The sequence below is a fragment of the Sapajus apella genome, unplaced genomic scaffold (assembly GCF_009761245.1).
Source record: "Sapajus apella isolate SASKATOON/1434 unplaced genomic scaffold, GSC_monkey_1.0 scaffold21, whole genome shotgun sequence".
Taxonomy (NCBI): Eukaryota; Metazoa; Chordata; class Mammalia; order Primates; family Cebidae; genus Sapajus; species Sapajus apella.
The window spans coordinates 7821270-7832520 of record NW_022436961.1 but is presented as its reverse complement, the minus strand read 5'-3'; positions in this window follow the sequence as shown (position 1 = coordinate 7832520).

The window sequence follows — 11251 nt, the reverse complement described above, 5'->3', positions numbered from 1 at the left end:
AGGAATAATGTATTTTTAAATTATGGTATATATGGCTTTTAAAAACACAATGCTATTGCTCACCTAATAGATTACTGTATAGTATAAATAATTTGTATATGCCTCAGGAAACAAAAAAAAATTTGTGTGACTTGCTTTATTGCATTATTTGCTCTTTAGTGGTGGTTTGGAACCAATCTGAAATATCTTTAAGGTATGCCTCAAAATGAATTCAGAAAGTTTCAGGATTAGAGCTAATAAATGCATTCAGTAAAGTTGCAGGATACAAAATGAACATAGAAAAAACAGGAAAACCCAGCAGCATTTTTTTTTCTCTAACAATTAACTCCCTGAAATAGAAATTTTTAAAAACTCTTACAATAGCTACAGAAAAAAAATAGGGGTACAAGATAGAATGAATAAGACCTATTACTTGATAGCACAAGAGGGCAACTACAGTTGAAAATAACTTAACTGTACATTTAAAAATAACTAGAAGAGTATAATTGGATTGTCTGTAATACAAAGGATAAATGCCTGAGAGGATGGATTCTTCACTCTCCATGTGATTATTATTCTCTGCATACCTGTAACAAAACATTTTATGTACCCATAAATATATTCACCTACTACTCATAAAATTAAAAAATTTAAAAAATGAAAGTTTCAAAAAATGCACTTAGAAATAAATTTAATCAAGGAGGTAAAAGATATGTACACTGAAAACTATAAAACACTGATAAAAAATTGAAGAAAATACAACTATGTGAAAAGATATTCTGTGTTCATTGATTGGAAGAATATTATTACCTGTCTGTACTGTAGTACAAGATTCTATACTATACTCAAAACAACTACAGATTCAATGTAATCCTAATCAAAATTCTAATGGCATTTCACAGAAATAGAAAAAAAAAATCCTAAAATTTGTTTGGAAATATAAAGACCCCAAATAGTAAAGGCATCACATTACCTGATTTCAGAATATATGACAAAGCTATAGTAACCAAAACAAATGGATACTGGCATAAGACAGACACATAGATCAACGAGCAAAATAAAGAACCCAGAAATAAATTCACACTGTAGTTAACACATTTGGACAAAGATGCAAAAATACAAAATGGGTAAAGGACAGTCTCTTCAATAAATTGTTAGCAAAACTAAATATCCACATGCAGAAAAATGAAATTGGTCCCTTATTTTACCCCATATACAAAAATCAAGTCAATATAAGTTAAAGACATATGTTAAGAACTGACACTGTAACACCACTAGTAGAAAACATACAGAAAAAACTTCATGATATTGTTCTAGGCAATGATATTTTTTATATGACTGCAAAAACACAGGCAACAAAAACAAAAATAGATAAATGAGATCATAGGAAACTAAAAAGCTTTTGAACAACAATAAAAATAATCAGAGTGAAGAGAGAAACTATAGATCGAGACAAAATATTTGCAAACCATATGTCTCACAAAAGACTAACATACAACTACATAATAATCTCAAACAGGTTAAGAGCAAGAAAACAACCTGATTAAAAACTGGCAAAGAATCCGAACAGGGACCGGGCGCGGTGGCTCAAGCCTGTAATCCCAGCACTTTGGGAGGCCAAGGCGGGTGGATCACGAGGTCAAGAGATCGAGACCATCCTGGTCAACATGGTGAAACCCCGTCTCTACTAAAAATACAAAAAATTAGCTGGGCATGGTGGTGTGTGCCTGTAATCCCAGCTACTCAGGAGGCTGAGGCAGGAGAATTGCCTGAACACAGGAGGCGGAGGTTGCAGTGAGCCGAGATCGTGCCATTGCACTCCAGCCTGGGTAACATGAGTGAAACTCCATCTCAAAAAAAAAAAGAATCCGAACAGATATTTCTATGAATGACCAATATGTCTTTGAAAACATGCTCAACATCACTAATCATGAAAGAAATGCAAATTGAAACCAGCATGAGATATCACTGTTTGTCTATTAGGATGTCTATTATGAAAAAATATAACAGATAAAAAGTGTTGGTGTAAGTGTGGAAAGAAGATAACACTGGTACACTGTTGGTGGGAATGTAAATTAGTATAACAATTATGTAAACGAGTATGGAGATTTTTCAGAAAGTTATCATATGATCATAATTTACCATATGATTCAGCAATACTATTACTGGGTACATCCAAAGAAAATGAAAGCAATGTGTGGAAGACTTAAATGCACTTCTATGTTCATGCAGCATTATTCAGAATAGCCAAGATAAACCATCAGCTGAAGTGTCCATCAAGTGGATGAATGGACAGACAAAATGTGGTATATACACACAACAGTATACTCTTCAGCCTTAAGAAGGAAATTCTTACACTTGTGACACTAATTAACCTAGAGAACATTATGTTAAGTGAAATAAGCCAGGCACAAAATGGCAAATACTACATGATTTCACTTATATGTGGAATCTAAAAACAAAGAATTCATAGAAGCAGAGAGTAGAATGTGATAGTTAATGGGGTCTAAGGAAAGGGAAAGATGGGGGAGGTATTAGTCAGAAGCTACAATATTTTATTTAGACAGGAGGAGTAAGTTTAGAGATTTATTGTACACCATGGTGACTATAGTTAATAACAATGTACTGAATTCTTGAAAATTGCTTAGAGTAAATTTTAAGAGTTTTCACCACAAAAACAAAAGGTTAAGTATGTGAGGCAGGGTTTACATTAGTTAGCTTGACTTACCCATTCTGCAATGTATATTAAAACATCATACTGTATTTAATGTATACAGTTTCATCAATTAAATAATAGAAAATAATATTGAGGTTCTAGAGTGTGGGTTTGGAGGTAGATGGTCACCTGAGCACACCTAAACTGTGTTTTTCTAGGTTTTGTAGAGCAAGTGTAATGAAGAGTCCCATGAAGATTATAGGAAGGAATGAACAAAGTAGGGAATCAGGACTAAACTCAGAAAGTTCAGTGGAGATTTTTATAATTATACAGTATTTTTAGTGTGGAGGTTATTCACAGAAATGCGTAGGGGTAACTAGAATTATTTGTTACAAGATACTGGGTTTTGGAGTTGGAAAAATTCTGAAATTTGGAATTGGATCTGGGCTCCATTTCATCCCACTTATATGTATGACCTTGAGTAAGTTACTTAACATGTCTACAACTCATAATTCTCTTCTGTAATTTGGGCAAAATAAAAGTACACATATCCTTGAAAGTATGTTTTGTTTAAAGACTAAATAAGCAAATGTATAAAAAGTGCTTAGCATAATTACTGGCATATAGCAAATGTTCAACAAATGTTAGCTGTTGTTATACTTGTTATTAGTGGGCCAAGGATATACCCAGAAATTACATCATGGATATCTTTGTGCTTCTTAGTGGCTTCCTAGGTAAAATTCAAAGAAAGGTTTATATCTTGGATGTACAGGCAGAGCTGCCTAGAAGAATTAAATTTCTAATAATGTAGAAGAAAACATCATTTTGGTGTGAAGAAAGGGCTAACATTAGGAGCTAATACTAAGACTTTATTGTACATAAACACAATTGTTCCAAGCACAGTTTTGTGGCTAAAGGATAAAGAGCCAGAATTCCTATCACATCCATGAACCCTATCATCCACATAATCTTGTCAAATCTACTTATTGTCCTGATACCTCAACATCTGCATCAGCATCAGCGTAATATATCAAGAATTCTACATTGCCTATGGGTTGTTTGAAGGATTTAATATCAACAGTGTATCTCCAAATGGCCAGAGAACAGCAAGTACTATGATGGTTATACAAAAGTTATTAACCTTTATGAAATGACTACTATATATTAGTGTCAAAACATTTATTAATAGATATGTCATTGGTATGATGATCATCATCGATGTAACAATGATGAATGTTTTTTCCCTTTTAGAAAACTAAAAGAGGATTTAAGAAGTTAAGGGCCCCAATAATTAAAATATACTTGTTCTTTCTCTTTTATTTTTTGAGACAGAGTCTCACTCTGTTGCTCAGGCCGGAGTGCAGGTGCACAATCTTGGCTCACTGCAACCTCCATCTCCCAGGTTCAAGCTATTCTCCTGCCTCAGCCTCCTGAGTAGCTGGAACTACAGGCGCACACCACCACACCCAGGTAATATTTGTATTTTCAGTTGAGACAGTGTTTCACTATGTTGGCCAGGATGGTCTCGATCTCTCAACCTTGTGATCTGCCCACCTTGGCCTCCCAAAGCGCTGGGATTACAGGTGTGAGCCACTGTGCCTGGCCTACAATATAGTTGTAAAAGCATGAACTCTTAAGCCAGCCTACATGGATTAACAACTTTGCACTATCACTTACTAACTCTGGAAAGCTTAACCTCACTATGCTTTGAATTTATTATACTTTTAATGATGATAGTAATAATCTAAGGCTTTCTAGGGTTCACATAATACATATGAAGGGTTTAAAACAGTTCTGACACATTTATGTGCGAGAAAAGTATCATAATAGCTTCTATATGACATCATCACTACCTTTCCAAAGATAATTTAACAGGAATATTGGCACAGTTACAAATTTAAAGGTATAGAGGAAGACAGACATAGTAATTAGATTACATGTGTATGAAACATTTAGCCCAGTGCCTGTCATATTAGCCAATATTAGTGTTGCTAATATCATTATTACTATTGCTGTTATCACCACGGTAGAGCTAAAAATTGAAATCATTATGAATTGCTTCCAGCAGAAGATAGCTGACAACAATGACATAAAGCATGAAAGGATCAATGTTTTAAGGGTCCACCCTGCAGTTTTGTCCTAAATGTTATATTCACTTAAAAAATACAGACTCAGTCAATGAATAAGTAAATAAATGAATTTGCACATGATCCGTCTTTCTGGATAAGCCTATGGAATTTTCAGCAGATGTTATCTTTTTTTCTTTTTCTTTTAAGAGATAGGATCTCATTCTATCACCCAGGCTGCAGTGGTATGGTGCAATTATGTCTCACTGCAGCCTCAAACACCTATGTTTAAGTGATTTTCCTGCCTTGGCCTCCTGAGTAGCTAGGAATATAGGTTTGCATGACCTCACCCAGCTGATTGTTTTATATTTAACTTTTTGTAGAGACACTATGTTGATCAGGCTGCTCTCGAATTCCTGGGCTTAAGCAATCATCCCACACTGGTCTCCCAAAGTGCTGTGGTTACAGACGTGAGCTACTGCACATGGCCTGCAAATACTATTTCTATCAAACTTAGAACTCAGCCCTCTCAACAGCCTGCCTGGAATCTTTACACTCTACCAAATATAAAGACAGAAAACCTAGATACTTTTCTTTCTCCATCAATGATTTTAGTTCCTGTCTACACTAGCTCGTCTCACATTATTATATTTTGAATTTCCTAAGCAAGATTTGGTATCCTAGTTCTCTATTATAACAGTGCATTTCATTGCTTAGTTCTTTATTATACTGGGACATTTAGAGGATAGACTTTTCTATTAAGAAGCAATTGTTATTATTAAAGTATATGCTGAGGAACTTATAGTTTCCCATTAATTTGCCTAGAAATAGACTGATACAAGGAGTCCAAACACAACGAAGAATTTGGTAACGCTTTTATAAAATGTTATTTTGTAAGTAAACATTTTAAAATAGCACAATTTAGTCTAAATAAGGGTGTTAATAATAACAATCTAAAACACCATGATCTAGTTCTTCAATGGAGAGTAATCATTGTATCATATTCAGCAAACAAAGAGCCCTGTCCATTGGGTACCAATGAGAACATTTATAATGGGCCTTCGAAGTCTTTTTAATACAATGTCTTGGGTAGCCACCTCTACTCACTAGGAATTAGCCTTTGAATAAAAACTATTTAATATTTCTGTCTAAAGGAGAAAAAACTGGTTTAAAAAAATATATTTGACTTACATAAACAACCATGTAACATACACACAGAAGTTAATTCCTATTTATTAAAAGAATATAATTAAAATGGTCCAGGCCCATCCCTATAGACTTCAGTGCCAGGTTGGTCATTGTGAATGCAGACTCCAGGACTACCCCTGCAGACCAAGGTTTCAGGCAGCTCCCATAGCACCAGGCCTGCCGCCAGGCCCACACCTGAGCCAAACCAGCTGATTTAGCCCTAGGCTCCAGGCCAACATTTATACACCAAACCTTCAGACTGGCCCCCATAGACCCAGTCTCCAAGCCTGCTCCAGAACCAGACTGGCTTCAAGTTCCATGTAGGTTCTCATGGTGCTATTCTCTCGCAGATCCACGACCCAAGCCCATCCCTGCAGACTCAGGATCTAGGCACACCTCAGTGCCAAACTAGTCTCCAGAGACTCACACTCCAGGGTTATACCTATTGACCTGGGTTCCAGGCCCATCCCAGCACCTGGCCTCATGGACCCAGAATATAGGCCCACCCCAGCAGATCCATGCTTCATCCCTGCCCCAGTAGACCCAGGCTGAAGGCCCAAAGCCTCAAACCCAGGCACTAGATGTGCTGACCTGTTGACTGAGGCTTCATGTTAGGCTACATAAAGACACCAGCAGCAAGTCTACTTATGGAACATGCTATATGGCCTTCCTAGAATCTCTGAAAAGGCTGACTGTTGAAGGGCTTTCCTGCCACAGCCAGTCTGTAAAAACAGAAATAAATGCCTATGTTTTCAAATATGCAAACACTAATGCATAGGCAAAGAATCACAATTAGAGAAGACACCACCAAAAGAATGAAATAAAGCATAAGTAGCTGACCCTAAAGAAAGGGAGATCTATGAACTGACAATTAAAAATAATTGACTTTCATAGACAAACGAAAGTTGTGGGAGGTCATAGCCATTACATGGAATACAAAACCTGCATTACAAAAAATGCTAAAGGATATTCTTGAAGCTGAAATAAAAGGACGCTACTTAATAACATGAAAATATATAAAAGTATAAGACTCACTGGTAAAAGTAAATATCTAGTAAAAGTAAGTATTAAGTAAAATTCAGAATATTCTAATATTATAATGGTGATATGTAAATCATATATATTTTTAAAGTATTTTTTTTTATTTTACTTTAACTTCCAGGTTTTAGAAGTGCAGAGTGTGCAGCTTTGTTACATAGGCATACATGTGACATTGTGGTTTGCTGCATCTATCAACCCATCATCTAGGTTTTAAGCCCCACATGCATTAGGTATTTGTCCTAATGCTCTTCAACCCCTCTCCCCCAACCCCTAAAAGGGCCCACTGTGTGTTATTCCCCTCGCTATGTCCACAGGTTCTCCTTGTTCAACTCCCACTTCTGAGTGAGAATAATCATGTATATCTTTAGTATGAAGGTTAAAAGACAAAACTATTGAAAATATTAAGAACTATAATCATTTTTAAAAATACACAATATAAAAAAATAAACGGATGTAAAATATAGTATGTGGGGGTATATGGAGTAAAACTGTGGAGTTTTTTAATGCAATCAAAGTTAAGCTGCTATAAGCTTAGTTTGTTATAACTGTAGGATATATTATGTGACCCTCACAGTAACCACAAAAAAGAAACCTATAGTAGATATGCAAAAAATAAAGACACAGGATTCAAAGCATACCTGATATGGTTTGGCTCTGTGTCCACGCCCAAATTTCATATTGAATTGTAATCCCCAGTGTTGGAGGAGGAACCTGATGGGAGGTGACTGGATCATGGGGGCAGATTTCCCTCCCTTGCTGTTCCCATGATACTGAGTGAGTTCTCACAAGATCTCGTTATTTGAAAGTGTGTAGTACTTACCTCTTTGCTCACTCTCTCTCCTGCTAGCCATGTGAATAGGTGCTTGCTTTCCCTTCACCTTCTGCCAGTATTGTATGTTTCCTGAGGTCTCCCCAGAAGCAGAAGCCTGTACAACCCACATAACTATGAGCTGATTAAACCTCTTTTCTTCATAAATTACTCAATCTCAGGTATGTCTTTATGGTAGTGTGAGAACAGACTAATACAATTAGCATGTCACGAAGAAAGACAGCAAGAATGAAAAATGGAACAAAGAAAATTATTTATTCAAAAAATTATACCACAAAGAAAGACAGCAAAAATGGAAAAATGGAACAGAGGAATTATAGAACAGTCAGAAAACAGCAAATGGAATAAAGAAACTTTAAAATAACCAGAGTGCAATCAACAAAATGATAATAATTATTTGGTTATCAATAATTACTTTAAATGTAAATGGATTAAATTCTACAATCAAAACAGAGTGGCTAAAAAAAAAATCCCACTATATATTGCCTATAAGTGATTCACTTTAAGGACGTTATAGGCTGTAAGTAAAGGGATGAAAAAAATATTCCATGCTAATGGTAACTAAAAGAGAGCCCAGGCTTCTGATATTCTCATATTGGATAAAAGGGACTTTAAAACTGTAAAAGAGATAAAGAAGTTAGTTATCTAATGATAAAGGGGTAAATTCAATGAGAAGATATAACAATCGTAAATATATATACACCAACATCAGGCCACCTAAATATATAAAACAAATGTTAATAGATTTGAAAGGAAAGACTGACTGCAATACATTAATAACAGGTAGCATCACTACACAACCTCCAACAATGGACATATAATCTAGAAAGAAAATAAGGAAACTTTGAATTTGAACTACACTATGGACAAAATGGTCTAATAGACATAGAAAAAACATTCCATCCAACAATAGAAAAATACACATTTTTCTCAAACACTCATAGGATATTCTCCATGATAGGTCATATCATGTCTTAACAAATGTAATAAGATGAGAATTATGTCAAGTATGTATTCTGACCAATATGGTATGAGACTAAAAATCAATAACAAGAGAAAAATGATAAAAATAACAAATATGGAAATTAAGGAACATGCTTCTAACATGCAAGTCAAAGAAAAATTAAAATAAAAATTAAATATTTTGAGATGAATGAAAATGAAAATACAGAATACCAAAGCATATGGGATACAGCAAAAGCAGTTCTAAGAGGAAAATTTGTGACAACAAATGCCTACATCAAGAGACAAAAAAAAAATATCAAATAAACAACCTAACATTACACTGAAAGGATCCTAAAAAAGAAGAAGCTAAGCCTAATGCTAGTAGAAGGGAGGAAATAATAAAGATCAGAGAAGATATACATAAAATAGAGACTAGAAAAACACAAAATTTCAATGAAATTAGTTTCAATGCACTAAACTTCAATGAAACCAGTTGGATTTTTGAAAAGATAAACAAAATTGATAAACCTTTAGCTAGCCTAACAAAAGAAAAAAGACTCGTATAAATCAAATAGAAATGAAAGAGGAAACATTACAAATAATACTGTGATAATACAACAGATTATAAAAAACTACTATGAACAGTCATATGCCAACAAATTGAATAACATAGAAGAAATAAATTGCTAGAAACATATAATCTACCAAGACTGAATCCTGAAAAAAAAAAAAAACAAAAACAGAAAATCTGAACAGACCAGAAATGAGTAAGCAAATTGACTCAGTATTACAAAGACTCCCATCAACAAAAGAATGCCCTGAATCTTATGCCTTCACTGCTGAATTCTATAAACATTTAAAGAACTAATGCCAATTTTTCTCAAACTCTTCCAAAATACTGAAAAGGAAAGAATCCTTCTAAGTTCATTTTACAAAGCCAGCATTACCCTCACATCAAAGTAAGGCAAGAACATACTAAGAAAATTTTAAGCCAATATTCTGATGTATATGGATGTCAAATTCCTTAATAAAATACTAGCAAACCAAATACAATATTTAAAGGATCAGTCACCATAGGCAGGTGGGATGATCATTAAAAGGACTATTCACCATAAGGAAGTGGGATTTATTTGGGGGATCAAGCATTGTTTAGCCTAGGCGAATCAATAAATATGATATACTGCACTAACAGAATGAAGAAAAAAAAAAACAAATGTTAATTTCAATAGACACGAAAAGGCATTTGACAAATTTTAACATCATTTATGATTAAAAAAAATCAACAACTTAGGTATTAAAGGATATACCTCTACACAATAGAGATCATATATGAAAAGGTCACAGCTGACACCATATTCCATGGTGAAATGTTAAAAGCTTTTATGCTAAGATCAGGTACAAGACAAAAATACTCATTTTTGCCATTTATATCCACCATAGTACTGGAAGTCCTTGCCAGAACAATTAGGTAAGAGAAAGAAATAAAAGGCCTCTAGTCAGAAAGCAAGAATTTAAACAGTCTTTGCTTGCAGATTACATGACTTTATACAGTATAGAAAATCCTAGAGACTCCACCAAAAAACTATTCAAACTAATAAATTCAGTAAAGTTGCTGATTCAAAATCAACATGCAAAAATCAGTAGCATTTCTATATAGTAATAATAAATTCTCTGAAAAAGAAATCAAGAAAATTTTATTTACAATATCTACCAAAAAATACTTAGGAATACATTCAATCACAGAGGTAAAAGACCTGTACACTGAAAACTAAAAAACATTGATAAAAAATAGAAGAAAACGCAAATACATGGAAACATAGCCTGTGCTCATGAATCAAAATAATAATTATTAAAATGTCTATACTACCCAAAACTATATACAGACTCAATGTGATATATATTAAAATTCCAATGACATGTTCATAGAAATAAGAAAAATGATTCTAAACATAGTATGGAACCACAAAAGACCTGAAATAGCTAAAGCAATCTTGAGCAATAGAACAAAGATACAATTGAACTCATGGAGATAGAGAGCAGAATGATGATTACTAGAATCTAGGAAGCATAGTAAAGTGTGAGTGAAGGGTAGTGGGGATGTTAAAGTGTACAAAACTATACAGCTAGTGCTCAACTTACGACCACAATTTGTTCCGACAGACCGGTCGTAACACGATTTTGGTCGTAAGTTGAATAGGCTATATGTACAGTACTGTGAAATGATGTTATAAAAATCTTTAAGTCATATTTTATCATAATTTTCTTTCATTATTGTTATATATCATAATTTTCTTTGTTCATTTTATGTCATTTGTATCATCTCTACACCATTTTGTTTCTTATTTTTACATTCATCAGGTTTAAGTAAAACACTGCATTACCAGTACAACTGGTTTAATATTTGCAAAACATTGTGGTCATAAAGTCTAATGGTCGTAAGTTGCATAGGTCATCAGTTGATCAATACCTGTAGTTAGATGAAATGAATAAGATCTAGTCAATAAGACTCTAGTCACAAAAGGGTGACTAGAGTCAATAATTTATTGT